This window comes from Petromyzon marinus, chromosome 70, assembly GCF_048934315.1.
Source record: "Petromyzon marinus isolate PM22_M1 ecotype Great Lakes invasive population chromosome 70, UKy_Petmar_22M1.pri1.0, whole genome shotgun sequence".
NCBI lineage: Eukaryota > Metazoa > Chordata > Hyperoartia > Petromyzontiformes > Petromyzontidae > Petromyzon > Petromyzon marinus.
Genome location: NC_133736.1, coordinates 5101714 through 5120575, shown reverse-complemented (window position 1 = coordinate 5120575; position 18862 = coordinate 5101714). Strand labels below are relative to the sequence as shown.

Genomic DNA, 18862 nt, shown 5'->3' with positions numbered 1-18862 from the left:
GAGTGTGTGAGAGTGTGGGAGTGTAAGAGTGTGTGAGCGTGCGAGTGTGTGAGTGTGCGAGTGTGTGAGTGTGTGTGCGTGTGTGTGTGTGAGAGTGTGTGTGTGGGAGTGTGTGAGAGTGTGAGAGTGTGGGAGTGTGTGAGAGTGCGAGAGTGTGTGAGAGTGTAAGTGTGAGTGTGTGAGTGTGTGCGAGAGTGTGTGTGAGTGTGTGAGTGCGTGTGTGTGGATGTGTGAGAGTATAAGTGTGTGTTGCCTGTGCGTGTGAGTGTGTGGGTGTGTGGGTGTGTGGGTGTGTGAGAGTGTGTGAGTGTGTGGGTGTGTGGGTGTGTGGGTGTGTGAGAGTGTGAGAGTGTGGGAGCAGTAGTTTAGCGGTTAACGGGCGAAACTATGAACCCGGCGACCTGAGTTCAATTCCAGCTCACGGCCAACACCAGTGACGATTATTTTAACCGGTCCTGGGCCTCCCCTAGATCGACTCAGCCTCAAATGAGTACCTGCTGCGGCGTGTAGTAAACATCGCCACTGGGGAGACAAAGGCGGCCGGGCGTGGAGCTGGCCACCCACCCCCTCGTGTGCTCTGCCGGCCTTTGTAAGTGCTCGCTAACAGCACTTGCCCCAACAGTCTGTTCAGGCTATACGGGGGATATTTGTCTTTGTATGAGTGTGAGGTGCGGGCAACGAGGGAGTTAACATGTCGCTAAATACAGGCATCGTCTGGATCGAACGCACACGACCTCCCGTATACCAGGCGAGGTAGTTAACATCTCACCAAATACAAACATCGTCAAGGGCCGGGATCGAACGCACGCGACCTCCCGCATACCAGGCGAGGTAGCTAACATCTCACCAAATACAGACATCGTCAAGGGCCGGGATCGAACGCACACGAACTCCCGCATACCAGGCGAGGTAGTTAACATCTCACCAAATACAGACATCGTCAAGGGCCGGGATCGAACGCACGCGACCTCCCGCATACCAGGCGAGGTAGTTAACATCTCACCAAATACAGACATCGTCAAGGGCCGGGATCGAACGCACGCGACCTCCCGTATACCAGGCGAGGGAGTTAACATCTCCGTGCCGGCGAGCGGAACGCAGGGGGTTGTGTTTCCGACATCTTTTGGCGAGACGCTCCGGCGCTCCTCGTCCAAGAGGAAGTGGTGGATGTGCACGCTTCCCCTGCGTCAATACACTCGTTTGTGTTTCACTCCCCAAAACAGAGGAAGAAAAACGACACGATTTAATCATTCTCTTCCTTTGCCGGTGATCTCCTCCTCATCCTCTTCCCTCATCCTTCTCATCATCATCTTCCTCCTCATCATCATCTTCCTCCTCCTCCTCATCATCCTCCCTCATCCTCCTCATCCTCCTCATCCTCCTCATCATCCCCAATCCTCCGCCTCCTCATCATCCGCACCAACACCAACAGCCACCACTAAGTGACGGGGACGTCACCACGGCGCCCGTGCCAGGCCAGGTGCACCTCGAGGCTATCACGCCAAGTGTCGAAGGCTCTCGCTGCTGACGGGGGGGAAGGGACAGACCCAGCAAGCGCCATGGGCTGGCTGACCGAGACGATGACTGGCGGAGATGCGGGGCACCAACTGGTACCCACCCCCCGTCACGCGCACGCACACACACACACACACTCCGAAAGTCTTGGCAGACTTTTTGGGTGCAAGTGGCTGTTAGTGAGCAGCAACCGAAGATTGAAAACGAATTTCTTTAGAGCTGATTGTTGTTTTTGTGGTGTTTAGTTTGACCCCCCACCCCGCACCTCCGATTAGCACAGTCGGCTACGTACGGTGCGAAAGAAGTTCAACATACACACGTACACAAAGGCCCATAGACTCATCACACAGAGACCCACAGACTCATCACACAGAGGCCCATAGACTCATCACACAGAGACCCATAGACTCATCACACAGAGACCCATAGACTCATCACACAGAGACCCATAGACTCATCACACAGAGACCCATAGACTCATCACACAAAGACCCATAGACTCATCACACAGAGACCCACAGACTCATCACACAGAGACCCATAGACTCATCACACAGAGACCCATAGACTCATCACACAGAGACCCACAGACTCATCACACAGAGACCCATAGACTCATCACACAGAGACCCACAGACTCATCACACAGAGACCCATAGACTCATCACACAGAGACCCACAGACTCATCACACAGAGACCCATAGACTCATCACACAGAGACCCATAGACTCATCACACAGAGACCCATAGACTCATCACACAGAGACTCATCACACACAGACCCATAGACTCACCACACAGAGACCCATAGACTCATCACACAGAGACCCATAGACTCATCACACAGAGACCCATAGACTCGTCACACAGAGACCCATAATCATCACACAGAGACCCACAGACTCATCACACAGAGACCCATAGACTCATCACACAGAGACCCATAGACTCATCACACAGAGACCCATAGACTCATCACACAGAGACTCATCACACACAGACCCATAGACTCACCACACAGAGACCCATAGACTCATCACACAGAGACCCATAGACTCGTCACACAGAGACCCATAATCATCACACAGAGACCCATAGACTCATCACACACAGACCCACAGATTCATCACACGGAGACCCACAGACTCATCACACAGAGATCCATAGACTCGTCAAACAGAGACCCATAATAATCACACAGAGACCCATAGACTCATCACACATACATACGCTACACTGTACACTTTATAATACACACTATACACTACACTGTACACTACTGCACACGACACCACCATACTAAATTGAAAACGAATTTCTTTAGCACTGCTTTTTATGTTTTAAGGTCAATTGTCCTTTCCCTGCACCTCCGATTAGCGCGGTTGGCTACGTACGGTGCCAAAGGGACACACATGAAGGCCAACTCGGCGCACGCACGCACGCACGCACAGACAAAGGTTCCCAACCACCCCCCGTATAGCCTGTAACAGACTGTCAGGCCAAGTGCTGCTAGCGAGTAGCAGCAGCAGCAGCAGCAGCGCCTATGAAGGCTACCGGCACTGTGGCACACGATGGGGGGCGGGTGGCCAGCACCACGACCGGGCCGCCTTTGTCTCTCCCCAGTGGCGATCTTTTGACTACGCACCGGGTGACTCATTTTTAGGCCGAGTTCGACCTAGGGGGCGGCAGACCCCCCCAGGACCGGTTCGGATAATCGTCGCCGATGTTGGCCGTGAGCGGGAATCGAACTCGGGTTGCCGGGTTCATGGCGCAGCGCTAAGCGACCGCTCCCCAACTCACACTCGTTTGGGTATTGAAGCCAACACACACGGTACGTAGCCAACGCTGCCCTCCTCCCCCCCGCCCCCCCAACTCTGACATTTCACCTGCGACCACACACACACACACGGCCACCGCATTTCCGCAAGCACGCACAGGTGGCTACGAGATGTTAATTACCTCGCCTGGTATACAGGATGTGGTGGGATCGATCCAGACCCTGGCGTCTGCTCTGTATTTGGTGTTTGCCTGTCTCTCTCTCTCTCGCCGTGATGGTTGCGTCGATTTTTTTTTGTCCGGGGCCCTCCGGTTTGGGGGAAAAAAGTATTTGATCCCCTGCTGATTTTGTACGTTTGCCCACTGACGAAGAAATGATCAGTCTATAATTTTAATGGTAGGTTTATTTGAACAGTGAGAGACAGAATAACAACAACAAAATCCAGAAAAACGCATGTCAAAAATGTTATAAATTGATTTGCATTTTAATGAGGGAAATAAGTATTTGACCCCCTCTCAATCAGAAAAAAATTCTGGCTCCCAGGTGTCTTTTATACAGGTAACGAGCTGAGATCAGGAGTACACTCTTAAAGGGAGTGCTCCTAATCTCAGCTTGTTACCTGTATAAAAGGCACCTGTCCACAGAAGCAATCCATCAATCAGATTCCAAACTCTCCACCATGGCCAAGACCAAAGAGCTCTCCAAGGATGTCAGGGACAAGATTGTAGACCTACACAAGGCTGGAATGGACTACAAGACCATTGCCAAGCAGCTTGGTGAGAAGGTGACAACAGTTGGTGCGATTATTCGCAAATGGAAGAAACACAAAAGAACTGTCAATCTCCCTCGGCCTGGGGCTCCATGCAAGATCTCACCTCGTGGAGTTGCAATGATCATGAGAATGGTGAGGAATCAGCCCAGAACTACACGGGAGGATCTTGTCAATGATCTCAAGGCAGCTGGGACCATAGTCACCAAGAAAACAATTGGTAACACACTACGCCGTGAAGGACTGAAATCCTGCAGCGCCCGCAAGGTCCCCCTGCTCAAGAAAGCACATATACATGCCCGTCTGAAGTTTGCCAATGAACATCTGAATGATTCAGAGGACAACTGGGTGAAAGTGTTGTGGTCAGATGGGACCAAAATGGAGCTCTTTGGCATCAACTCAACTCGCCGTGTTTGGAGGAGGAGGAATGCTGCCTATGACCCCAAGAACACCATCCCCACCGTCAAACATGGAGGTGGAAACATGCTTTGGGGGTGTTTTTCTGCTAAGGGGACAGGACAACTTCACCGCATCAATGGGACGATGGACAGGGCCATGTACCGTCAAATCTTGGGTGAGAACCTCCTTCCCTCAGCTAGGACATTGAAAATGGGTCGTGGATGGGTATTCCACCATGATAATGACCCAAAACACACGGCCAAGGCAACAAAGGAGTGGCTCAAGAAGAAGCACATTAAGGTCCTGGAGTGGCCTAGCCAGTCTCCAGACTTTAATCCCATAGAAAATCTGTGGAGGGAGCTGAAGGTTCGAGTTGCCAAACGTCAGCCTCGAAACCTTAATGACTTGGAGAAGATCTGCAAAGAGGAGTGGGACAAAATCCCTCCTGAGATGTGTGCAAACCTGGTGGCCAACTACAAGAAACGTCTGACCTCTGTGATTGCCAACAAGGGTTTTGCCACCAAGTACTAAGTCATGTTTTACAGAGGGGTCAAATACTTATTTTCCTCATTAAAATGCAAATCAATTTATAACATTTTTACGTGCGTTTTTCTGGATTTTTTTGTTGTTATTCTGTCTCTCACTGTTCAAATAAACCTACCATTAAAATTATAGACTGATCATTTATTTGTCGGTGGGCAAACGTACACAATCAACAGGGGATCAAATACTTTTTTTCCCTCACTGTACGCCTCGAGAGAATTTGGCTGCCGCTGTAAATTCCCACGTGATGATGACGGTAAGCCGACCTCAGTTTCGCTCAGCTGCTTGCGTTGCAGTCGAAACGTCGTGAGAATTTTATTGTTTTATATTTTTATTATTTTGTTTCCCTTCTACGTGGCGGCGACTTTACCGAAAGAACCAAGAATATGAATCCCTGCAGTCACGAAAGCTTTTAAATAAAAAATTTACGGCCAGAGTCGCTTGAGAAAAAGTAATATTTAAAACAACTTTTTTTTTAAAAACACGCTTTTATTAAATGCACAGCGGTACCTCGGTACGTCGTTAATTCGCTCCAGAAGGTAGGAGGACTTATACGTGAAAGTGACGTCTGCACCAAACGAATTTTTCCCATAAGAAACACAGGGACAGGAAATAATCCGTTCCAGAGTATAAGAAATTATACTTTTATATGACCTTGATGGGGTTGTATGAAATAATTTAGACACTACTTATGACCAAAATGCATACATAAATTAAAATAAATGCGTAAAAATAAATAAAAAAATAGTGATCCCAACCATTTTGCTTCCTAGCTTGGCTTTTCTCACTGACCCTTCCAAGGACGCAATCTTGAATGAATTCGCGAAAAATTCAAGGTTCGAATGACAAAAAAAAACAAAACACGTGGAAACTCACAGAGCGCTACGGCAAGGGGTTTGTGCACTCAACGAGATCCGCGGGGCAGACTGAGGAGCGGTGTCTTTGTCTCAGTCGTGAACGGGGGGGGGGTCTTCGCGGGGACGCGGCGACTCATCCCGGCCCATGCAAGTCCGAGCAAGCAGCGAGTCGTATCCCAAGGCATTTTTTGTTTTCCCTCTCGTCAAAAAAACACGACGTGTACCAAACTGGACGTGTTCCAAAGCGGTCGCCGTACACCGAGGTGTGACCGTAGGCTGGTGATGGCAGAACTCCACGACTCCAGGAAGTTGGCCCCGAAAGCTTTGCCACAACGTAAGGGGGATCCCCAGTTGAGCGTGGACAATTAGACCCGAGCAGCAAACTTAACATATAAAAAGTAATGTTTAAAAATATATATTTTTAATGATAGAATATGGTATTGCCATCAGTATGACGTAAGTATAACCGAGTTTGCAGTCGATAACACATTGGGAAGTGGGTTAACATTGAGTTACAAGATTTGAGGATACAACAACAGAGTTCACAGAAAGAGTGTAAAAGAATTGCTTAACATTTAATTTTTATTTTTTAATGATAGAATATAGTATTGTCATCAGTATGACATAAGTATAACCAAGTTAGCAGTCGATACCACATTGGGAAGTGGGTTACAAATGAGTTACAAGATTTGAGGATACAACAACAGAGTTCACAGAAAGAGTGTAAAAGAATTCCTTAACATTTAATTTTTATTTTTTAATGATAGAATATAGTCTTGTCATCAGTATGACATAAGTATAACCAAGTTAGCAGTCGATACCACATTGGGAAGTGGGTTACAAATGAGTTACAAAATTTGAGGATACAACAACAGAGTTCATAGAAAGCGTGTAAAAGGATTGCTTAACATTTATTTTTTATTTTTTAATGATGTAATCTAGTATTGTCATCAGTGTGACGTAAGTATAACCAATTTTGCAGTCGATACCACATTGGGAAGTGGGTCAACATTGAGTTACAAGATTTGAGGATACAACAACAATAACAGACAGAGTGAGTTCATAGAAAGCGTGTAAAAGGAACGTTTAACATTTAATTTTTAATGATATAATCTAGTATTGTCATCAGTATGACGTAAGTATAACCGAGTTTGCAGTCGATAACACATTGGGAAGTGGGTTAACATTGAGTTACAAGATTTGAGGATACAACAACAGAGTTCACAGAAAGAGTGTAAAAGAATTGCTTAACATTTAATTTTTATTTTTTTATGATAGAATATAGTATTGTCATCAGTATGACATAAGTATAACCAAGTTAGCAGTCGATACCACATTGGGAAGTGGGTTACAAATGAGTTACAAGATTTGAGGATACAACAACAGAGTTCACAGAAAGAGTGTAAAAGAATTCCTTAACATTTAATTTTTATTTTTTAATGATAGAATATAGTCTTGTCATCAGTATGACATAAGTATAACCAAGTTAGCAGTCGATACCACATTGGGAAGTGGGTTACAAATGAGTTACAAAATTTGAGGATACAACAACAGAGTTCATAGAAAGCGTGTAAAAGGATTGCTTAACATTTATTTTTTTATTTTTTAATGATGTAATCTAGTATTGTCATCAGTGTGACGTAAGTATAACCAATTTTGCAGTCGATACCACATTGGGAAGTGGGTCAACATTGAGTTACAAGATTTGAGGATACAACAACAACAATAACAGACAGAGTGAGTTCATAGAAAGCGTGTAAAAGGAACGTTTAACATTTAATTTTTAATGATATAATCTAGTATTGTCATCAGTATGACGTAAGTATAACCGAGTTTGCAGTCGATACCACATTGGGAAGTGGGTTAACGTTGAGTTACAAAATTCGAGGAAAGCGTGTAAATAAGAGCCACGTGGCATCTCAATGAAAGAGGAGAGGGGGGTGGGTGGGGCCTTACCCGGTAAAATAAAAACAGTTTATCGTCATAGTACAGTGCATAGTATAGGCCGCAACGCTACAACTAGTTTTATAGTTTAAACACAGGGGCAAGAAACGCGACCACCAACTCTGACATTTAATCTCTGACCTGTCACCCCCCCTCCCCCTAATTGATAAGGGAAGCTGCTCTGTAGCACTGAGGTGGAGTGAGGTAACAACAAACATTTAGGGCCGAAAATGTTTTCCTCGCGCACGCAGATCACTCGCCTACTCCCACGCTCACCTGTCGACCGGCTCACTCGTTCACCTGCTGACCTGCTCACCTGTTGAACTGTCCACCTACTCACCTGTCCATCTGCTCACCTGTCCATCTGCTCACCTGTCCACCTGCTCCCCTGTGCATCTGCTCCCCTGTCCACCACCTGACCTGTCCACCTACTCACCTGTCCATCTGCCCACCTGTCCATCTGCTCACCTGTCCATCTGCTCACCTGTCCATCTGCTCACCTGTCCATCTGCTCACCTGTCCATCTGCTCACCTGTCCATCTGCTCACCTGTCCAACTGCTCACCTGTCCATCTGCTCACCTGTCCATCTGCTCACCTGTCCACCTACTCACCTGTCCATCTGCTCACCTGTCCATCTGCTCCCCTGTGCATCTGCTCCCCTGTCCACCTACTGACCTGTCCACCTACTCGCCTGTCCATCTGCTCACCTGTCCACCTGCTCACCTGTCCACCTGCTCACCTGTCCATCTGCTCACCTGTCCATCTGCTCCCCTGTGCATCTGCTCCCCTGTCCACCACCTGACCTGTCCACCTACTCACCTGTCCATCTGCTCACCTGTCCATCTGCTCACCTGTCCATCTGCTCACCTGTCCATCTGCTCACCTGTCCATCTGCTCACCTGTCCAACTACTCACCTGTCCATCTGCTCACCTGTCCATCTGCTCACCTGTCCATCTGCTCACCTGTCCAACTGCTCACCTGTCCATCTGCTCCCCTGTCCACCTACTGACGTGTCCACCTACTCACATGTCCATTTGCTCACCTGTCCAACTGCTCACCTGTCCATCTGCTCACCTGTCCATCTGCTCACCTGTCCAACTGCTCACCTGTCCATCTGCTCACCTGTCCATCTGCTCACCTGTCCATCTGCTCACCTGTCCAACTGCTCACCTGTCCATCTGCTCACCTGTCCAACTACTCACCTGTCCATCTGCTCACCTGTCCATCTGCTCACCTGTCCATCTGCTCACCTGTCCAACTGCTCACCTGTCCATCTGCTCCCCTGTCCACATACTGACGTGTCCACCTACTCACATGTCCATTTGCTCACCTGTCCAACTGCTCACCTGTCCATCTGCTCACCTGTCCATCTGCTCACCTGTCCAACTGCTCACCTATCCATCTGCTCACCTGTCCATCTGCTCACCTGTCCATCTGCTCACCTGTCCATCTGCTCACCTGTCCAACTGCTCACCTGTCCATCTGCTCACCTGTCCAACTGCTCACCTGTCCATCTGCTCACCTGTCCATCTGCTCACCTGTCCATCTGCTCACCTGTCCACCTACTCACCTGTCCACCTGCTCACATGTCCATCTGCTCACCTGTCCATCTGCTCCCCTGTCCACCTACTGACGTGTCCACCTACTCACCTGTCCCCCAGCTCACCTGTCCACTTGCTCATCTGTTCACCCGCTCACCTGCTGACCTGCCCACCTGTCCGCCTGCCCACCTGTCCGCTTCCTGACTTGCTCACCTGCTCAAGTGCCCACCTGTCCACCCGCTCACCTGTCCGCTTTGCTCGCCCGCTCGCCCACTCACCCCGCTTTTACCTGTTCAAAAACTATCATCTCGGCGTCACTCCGGCTGAGCGCTAAGCCCAAAATTGGCGTGATCAATTATTGTTTTCACCGGGGGGGGTGGGGGCCGGAGAGGGGGTGGGGGATCGGGGTGGGGGGTGGGGGGAGTGGGGGGGTTCTCGGCAAGCGGCGGCACGCTCGGCAAAATCCGGCAGGGACGGAGGATGGGGGCCTCTCCGACTCACCGCGTGCACCGCGAGTTGTCGGAATTCCGGGTGTGTGGGGGTGGGTGCGTGGGTGGGTGCGTGTGTGTGGGTGCGTGGGTTGGTGCGTGGGTGTGGGTGCATGTGTGTGGGTGGGTGCGTGTGTGGGTGGGTGCGTGGGTGGGTGGGTGCATGTGTGTGGGTGGGTGGGTGTGGGTGGGTTGGTGCGTGTGGGTGGGTGGGTGTGTATGCGTGGGTGTGTGTATCAGTGTGTGGGTGGGGGTGTGTATCAGTGTATGGGTGGGTGTGTGTATCAGTGTGTGGGTGGGTGGGTGTGTGCATCAGTGTGTGGGTGGGTGGGTGTGTGTATCAGTGTGTGGGTGGGTGGGTGTATCAGTGTGTGGGTGGGTGTGTGTATCAGTGTTTGGGTGGGTGTGTGTATCAGTGTGTGGATGGGTGTGTGTATCAGTGTGTGGGTGGGTGTTTGTGTGTATCACTGTGTGGGTGGGTGTGTGTATCAGTGTGTGGGTGGGTGTGTGTATCACTGTGTGGGTGGGTGTGTGTATCAGTGTATGCGTGGGTGTGTGTATCAGTGTGTGGATGGGTGTGTGTATCAGTGTGTGGGTGGGTGTGTGTATCAGTGTTTGGGTGGGTGTTTGTGTGTATCACTGTGTGGGTGGGTGTGTGTATCAGTGTGTGGGTGGGTGTGTGTATCAGTGTGTGGGTGTGTGTATCACTGTGTGGGTGGGTGTGTGTATCAGTGTGTGGGGGTGTGTATCAGTGTGTGGGTGGGTGTGTGTATCAGTGTGTGGGTGGGTGTGTGTATCAGTGTGTGGGTGGGTGTGTGTATCAGTGTGTGGGTGGGTGTGTGTATCAGTGTGTGGGTGGGTGTGTGTATCAGTGTGTGGGTGGGTGTGTGTATCAGTGTGTGGGTGGGTGTGTGTATCAGTGTGTGGGTGGGTGTGTGTATCAGTGTGTGGGTGGGTGTGTGTATCAGTGTGTGGGTGGGTGTGTGTATCAGTGTGTGGGTGGGTATCAGTGTATGGATGGGTGTGTGTATCAGTGTGTGGGTGGGTGTGTGTATCAGTGTGTGGGTGGGTGTGTGTATCAGTGTGTGGGTGGGTGTGTGTATCAGTGTGTGGGTGGGTGTGTGTATCAGTGTGTGGGTGGGTGTGTGTATCAGTGTGTGGGTGGGTGTGTGTATCAGTGTGTGGGTGGGTGTGTGTGTGTATCAGTGTGTGGGTGGGTGTGTGTATCAGTGTGTGGGTGGGGGTGTGTATCAGTGTATGGATGGGTGTGTGTATCAGTGTGTGGGTGTGTGTATCAGTGTGTGGGTGGGTGTGTGTATCAGTGTGTGGGTGGGTGTGTGTATCAGTGTGTGGGTGGGTGTGTGTATCAGTGTGTGGGTGGGTGTGTGTATCAGTGTGTGGGTGGGTGTGTGTATCAGTGTGTGGTTTGGGGTGTGGGTTTCAGACATCACGAGCGTTGAGCCACCACCGCTATGATCCCGAGTTCCAGGGTCGTCTTAGTACGGTCACCATAGACTCACAGAGACCCATAGACTCACAGAGACCCATAGACTCACAGAGACCCATAGACCCACAAGGATACCCGTAGCCTGACACGGAGACCCATCGATTAACACGAAGACCTATAGACTCACACAGATACCCGTAGACTCACAGAGACCAATTGACACACACAGAGGCCCGAAGACTCACACAGAGACCCGTAGACTCACACAGAGACCCGTAGACTCACACAGAGACCCGTAGACTCAGAGACACCCATTGACTCACACAGAAACTCGTAGACTCGCACAGAGACCCATAGACTGACAAAGACTCGTAGACTCACACAGAGACCCGTAGACTCACAGAGACCCGTAGACTCGCACAGAGACCCGTAGACTCACACAGAGACCCGTAGACTCACACAGAGACCAGTACACAGAGACCCGTAGACTCACACAGAGACCCGTAAACTCGCACAGAGACCAGTACACAGAGACCCGTAGACTCACACAGAGACCCGTAAACTCGCACAGAGACCAGTACACAGAGACCCGTAGACTCACACAGAGACCCGTAGACTCACACAGAGACTGGTAGACTCACACAGAAACCCGTACACAGAGACTCATAGACTCACACAGAGACCCAAAGACTGACAGAGACCCGTAGATACACACAGAGACCCATAGACTGACACAGATATCCATAGACTCACACAGAGACTCATAGGCTCACACAGAGACCCGTACAGAGACCCAATAGACTCACACAGAGACCCGTAGACTCACACAGAGACCCGCAGACTCACACAGAGACCAGTACACAGAGAGCCGTAGACTCACACAGAGACCCGTAGACTCACACAGAGACCCGTAGACTCACACAGAGACCCGCAGACTCACACAGAGACCAGTACACAGAGACCCGTAGACTCACACAGAGACCCGTAGACTCGCACAGAGACCCGTAGACTCACACAGAGACCCGTAGACTCACACAGAGACCAGTACACAGAGACCCGTAGACTCATACAGAGACCCGTAGACTCGCACAGAGACCCGTAGACTCACACAGAGACCCGTAGACTCGCACAGAGACCCGTAGACTCACACAGAGACCCGTAGACTCACACAGAGACCCATAGACTCGCACAGAGACCAGTACACAGAGACCCGTAGACTCACACAGAGACCCGTAGACTCACACAGAGACCAGTACACAGAGACCCGTTGACTCACACAGAGACCAGTATACTCACACATAGATCCGTAGACTCACACAGAGACCCGTAGACTCACACAGAGACCAGTACACAGAGACCCGTAGACTCACACAGAGACCCGTAGACTCACACAGAGACCCGTAGACTCACACAGAGACCCGTAGACTCGCACAGAGACGAGTACACAGAGACCCGTAGACTCACACAGAGACCCGTAGACTCGCACAGAGACCAGTACACAGAGACCCGTAGACTCACACAGAGACCAGTAGACTCACACATAGATCCGTAGACTCACACAGAGACCCGTAGACTCACACAGAGACCAGTACACAGAGACCCGCCCGTAGACTCACACAGAGACCCGTAGACTCGCACAGAGACCAGTACACAGAGACCCGTAGACTCGCACAGAGACCAGTACACAGAGACCCGTAGACTCATACAGAGACCAGTAGACTCACACAGAGACCAGTACACAGAGACCCGTAGACTCGCACAGAGACCCGTAGACTCACACAGAGACCCGTAGACTCACACATAGATCCGTAGACTCACACAGAGACCCGTAGACTCACACAGAGACCAGTACACAGAGACCCGTAGACTCGCACAGAGACCCGTAGACTCACACAGAGACCCGTAGACTCACACAGAGACCCGTAGACTCGCACAGAGACCCGTAGACTCACATAGAGACCCGTAGACTCGCACAGAGACCCGTAGACTCACACAGAGACCAGTACACAGATACCCGTAGACTCGCACAGAGACCTGTAGACTCGCACAGAGACCCGTAGACTCACATAGAGACCCGTAGACTCGCACAGAGACCCGTAGACTCACACAGAGACCAGTACACAGATACCCGTAGACTCGCACAGAGAGCCGTAGAAACACACAGAGACCCGTAGACTCACACAGAGACCCGTAAACTCGCACAGAGACCAGACAAACGCGCAGGCAAAGCAGGCACAGCAGGCACGCAAGCAAGCCTGCCGAATCTCCCCCTCGGGAACAGGAAGCGGACAGCGGCAGCGGCAGCCACTCGCAGATGTTTCGCCTCAGCAGTACAGACCGAGCAACGCAGGCATCCACCGCTGCCAGTAGCGTCAACAAAGACGAAGATTCCCCCCTACACCCCTCCACTACTGCCGTATAGCCTCAACAGATGGTTGGGGCAAGTGCTGTTAGCGCAGCGGGCCGGCAAAAACCTGCGGCACGCGAACCGCATGCGGCTGATCAAGGGGGGACCTGGCTGCTCCGTCACCGTTATTCATTAACGGGACCGTCACCGTCTTCGGCGATGGTTGCATTGGCATCGGCAACCATCGCCGAAATATTTGCGGAGGGGGGTTTGTTGTTGTTGTTGTTGATGTTGTTGTTGCTGTTACCGAAATTCGAACGAAAAATGTCTCATCCCTCTTGCTTTGGTCGCCGGTTGCCCTCCCCCGTGTCCGGGATCGAACCTACACTCCTCCTTCTCCTCCTGTATACCAGGCGAGGAAGTTAACAGCTCCCTCGCCACCGCACAGCAACGAAGAACGTCTTGAGACACGGCCCTTGAGTCTCTTCCCACCACCCTCGCATTCGTCCCTCTCCCCTCCCCCCACCACCACCACTGCCCTCCCCCCCCACCACCACCACCACCACTGCTCCCCCCCACCCCCCCCACCACCACCACTGCTCCCCTCATCCCCACTGCGTTCCTTCCCACTGGCTCCCGCCCCCCACTGCTTCACTCACCCCCCACCCCCACTGCCCCCCACCACCACTGCCGCCCCCCCCCCCACTACTCCCCTTCTCACTGTTTCCCCCTTCCCCACTGCCTCCCCTCCCCACTGGCTCCCCCCCCCACCACCACCACCACCACTGGCTCCCCCCCACCACCACCACCACTGGCTCCCCCCCCCCCACCACCACCACCACCACTGCCCCCCCCCCACCACCACCACCACCACTGGCTCCCCACCACTGCCCCCCCCCACCACCACCACCACCACCACTGGCTCCCCCCCCCCCACCACCACCACCACCACTGGCTCCCCACCAATGCAACCCCCCCACCGCCCCATCCAACAACAGAGTCTTGCGCGGCAGGAAGGAAGCCCTTTTGTTTGACACAATTTAGAAAAAAAACAAGAGAGAGAGAGAGAGGCCGGCCCCCCCTCCCCCCCCCCCCAAAAAAAAATAACTACAAGGCAAATCCTCCACACACACACACCTGGGAATTCATTGTACGAGCGCCTGTGTTTATTTAAAAAAAAATATAATCCCATGTTCTGTACGATCGTGCGCGCGCGCGCGTGCGCGTGTGCGAGTGACGGGGGTGGGGTGATGTGGGGATGACGACGGTGATGGGTGGCGCAGCGGTTAGCGCGCCACCACCACGCCGTGAACCCGGCAGAGGGCCCGAGTACGAGGCCAACACCGCCACCGGCGGTGACCGTGCGCGCGCGTGTACCAAAAAAGCCTCATTATTATTATTTTTATTTTGTTGTTGTTGTTGTTGTTGTTGTTCCTGGGTAGTAAGTGTTACGTCCTAATCGCCTGCGCCTCAAAAGTACAGAAGGTGGAGATTATTACCCGCAAACTTTGCTTTTGTGACGAGGAGCGTTACATTTTGAAATGCGCCTCATTGTAAAAATGAGAACACGTGGCGTGCACTTTTTTGCGCGCCAATCCTTCACGTCAAAGTCCTGGTCACGAAAGCAAAGTTTGTGGGGAACGAACAACAACAACAATAATAGCCCTTTAATACACTTTCGAGGCGTGAGCAATTAGAAAATAAACACTTGCTACCCAGGGACAGAAATCGCGTTGCGTAGTGCAATTATTTGCACCGGCCTCTGGGGCCTCCTCCGTCGGTCGACCGACACACGGCCTCAAATGAGTCGCCCGGTGCGGTGTGTCGTTGAGCGTCGCCACTGGGGGAGACAAAGGCGGCCGGGCGTTGCGTTGGTTGCCGGCCAAACATTTTCCGACAATGCATGCATTGCTCTTTGGCATTGGCTTGGTCAATCAGCTTTGGCAAACAGGTGTTGTCTACGTGGGTGCTTCAACGTCTTAACACCTCCCCGGAGAAGGCATATTCGTAAGGAAATATTGTATACATTTTCACGCTGGCAAAAGAAGTGCACGGTCCCCGCAGCTACAGCGAATCTATCGTTTGTTGTTGCAACTTGACCACGTGCAGACCGTCGTATTCCTCCAGCCCAAATCATTTTTGGCGGGCGCCGTAGATTCCCGGCGCGCGACGACCACGAGCTGCCGTCACTTGTGACGAACCACGTCGCCTCTAAACACGACGTGACTTTAAGCCCAGTGGGGACTTACTTGGCAAAATAACGGAGTCGGCTTAGATATATTGGGAACAGGGGAACGGCCAGCTTACTGTGTTTTACGTTCGAATATTCTCCACGGCGAAGCGCGTGGCTTAATTGCGGGACGCTATTAGCATGACTGGCACGATATAAAATGACATTCTGATTATATTCTCATAAGCGACGAAGTGGCGGTTTATCGTCACCTTCACCTGCACGTTTATAGCGGCCAAATACTTTCTAAAGCGCGTGACGTCGATTCGAAATGTGGACGGGGAAAACCGCAGGGTCGGGATCGAACCCACGACCTCCTGCATACCTGGCGAGGTAGTTAACATCTCATAGCCACCGTGATGATGATGATGAGAGAGAGAGAGAGACACCGCAAACTCCAAATATACAGCAAGCATGGTCAGGGTCGGGATCCAACCCACGACCTCCTGCATACCATGCGAGGTAGTTAACATCTCCTAGCCACCACAAAGGCGGGCAAGGCCCATGGCTAATGGTTCCACGTCCCCCATCTGATGGGACTACTCCTACGCACCGCAATGCTCACAACTCTTCTCTTGGCAGGGCACGGCCGAGCTTTAAAAACTTGTTTTTGGGTTGTTGTGCGTTTTATTTTTATGTAATCGCGTCCGCGAGTATGTGCGTGTCTGTGTGTGTGTGTGCGTTTCTGTGCGTGTGTCTGTATGTGTGCGCGTTTCTGTGTGTGTGCATGTGCGCGTGTCTGTGTGTGCGCGCGTTTCTGTGCGCGTGTGTGCGCGTTTCTGTGCGCGTGTCCGTGTGCGCGTTTCTGTGTGCGTGCGCGTGGTGAGTGTTAGTGTAGCGGTCTGCGTGCCCCGCTAAGAACCCGGGGACCCGAGTGTCCGATTCCCGCTCACGGCCAACGCCGGTGACGATTATCTGAACCGGTCCTGGGCCTCCCCCTAGGTCGACTCAGCCTCAAACGGGGAACTGTTGCGCTGTGAACATCGCCACTGGGGGAGACAAAGGCGGCCGGACGTGCGTGGTGTGCCGGTCTTCACAGGTGCTACGCCCTAACGGCGCTTTACCCCGACAGTCGGTCCTGGGCCTTCCCCCCAGGTCGGCTCGACTCGGCCTGAAAACTGAGTCTCCTGGTGCCGACCACACATCACCCCCTCGTGGCTGCTGCTGCTGCTACACTCCGACGGCGATCGTCCCCCAATCATCCGCGTTGGTGACTACGAAAGCCGTGCGCGTGCGTGCGTGCGAATGTGTGCGAGTGTCGCTCTCTGCAACAGCTGTTGGGCCCCAACAGTCTGGTGCAGGCCACGTGGGAGATCTCTCTCTCTCTGTGTGTGTGTGAGAGAGAGAGAGAGCGCGCAGAATTGTTTTGTCGTTGGGGGAGACGGTAGCGGCGTGACCGGGTCGGCGCGCGTCGCGAATACGGAACCCCAGCGGCCCCGAGATCGATTCCCGCTCACGGTCAACATCAGTGACGATTTTTTTGGTGATGATAGTGATGATGGTGGTGGTGGTGATGGTGGTGATGGTAAAGGCGCAGCAGACGAGGAGGAGGGGAGTGAGACGTTGGCGGTGCGACAGAGAGAAAGAGAGAGGAGCGAGAGACGAGGAGGAGGAGGAGGAGGAGGGGATGAGGGCAGACAAACCTCCCATGGCGTCGGGGGTTAGTGGTTGGTGGCGGTGATTGTGCGAGAAGTTTAAAGTAACAGAGAGAAAGGGGGGGCGGGGCGGGGGGGAGGCGGCAGGCGACAGCAAGACATAGGGGGGTGAGAACACACGATGCACGCACGCACACACGCACCAGCTACAGCGGATCGGCCGCGACACTAAACTAAAACGCATCGCGTCGTGATTTGACCCTTGATGTGAAGCTTTCGCGACCACACGAATCCATACTCTTTGGTTCTTCGCGGCAAAGTCATCACGTAGTAGGTAGAAAATAAAAAATAAGTCACGACGTTCCGGGCCCAACAACACGACCAAGCGTCCGTCATCAGGCTTGGTGAAAGCCGTGGTCATGCCGCTGAGGCTGACCGGTTTTTTTTATAAAAAAAAAAGGTTTGAAATGGTTTGTTAGCCCAAGGGTCGTAAAGAAGTGGCCCGGGGCTGGCGATGTTAACCTGAGAAATGTATTGTTTCTACTTTACCAGGTAAGGGGGCCCCCCCCCCCCCCCCTACTTAGCTGCTACGTAGCTCTTGTTCAGCAGCGACCTGACCTTCACAAATGGTAGCTCTGCGAAGTGGCTTGTCGTCGTCATCATCAGCATCACCATCGCGTGGAAATTGATGGCAGCGGACAAATACTCTGAACGCGTGACGTTGCCTATATAAATGTCCACATGATGATGATGATAATAAGCCAGTGTCGCTTCTTGAAAAAAGAAGTTACATAGCTCAGTGGTAAAATATGTTTTCATATAGTTTTATATATACACACACACACTGTACAGTTAAGCCCATACAACCAGTTAAGCGACAATGTAAATTCGTCAGCCAGCCAGCCAGTCAACTCCTCAGTGAATCGGTCGTACCGCCTTTCAACCCGTCAACATTTACGTTCACGCATACATCCAGTTAACCAGCAGCTTCTACAGCCAGCCATAAACACAGTTAATCGGTCAGCCAAAGTCACCCAGCTATACAACCAGTTAAGCAGCCGGCCATATAAATAGTTAATCAGGCAACCATATAACTAGTTAACCAGCCGGCCATATAACCAGTTAACCAGGTGGTCATATAACCAATTAACCAGCCAGCCATATTACCAGTTAACCAGCCATATTACCAGCTAACCAGCCATATTACCAGTTGACCAGCCGGCCATATAACCAGTTAACCAGGTGGTCATATAACCAATTAACCAGCCAGCCATATAACCATTTAACAAGGCATTCCATGTAACCATTTAACCATACATATTTCTAGTTAACCAGCCGTATAACCAGTTAACCAGCCGGCCATATAACCAGTTAACCAGCCGGCCACTGAAGTATCCAGCCCCTACA

General features: G+C 51.6%; 1 protein-coding gene across 2 annotated transcripts in view; it reads right to left on the bottom strand.

Moving 5' to 3' along the window:
* LOC116957122 (retinoblastoma-associated protein) overlaps positions 1-18862 on the bottom strand; it is a 238324-nt gene that overhangs the window by 35991 nt on the left and 183471 nt on the right. The gene's annotated exons all lie outside the window — the stretch shown is intronic.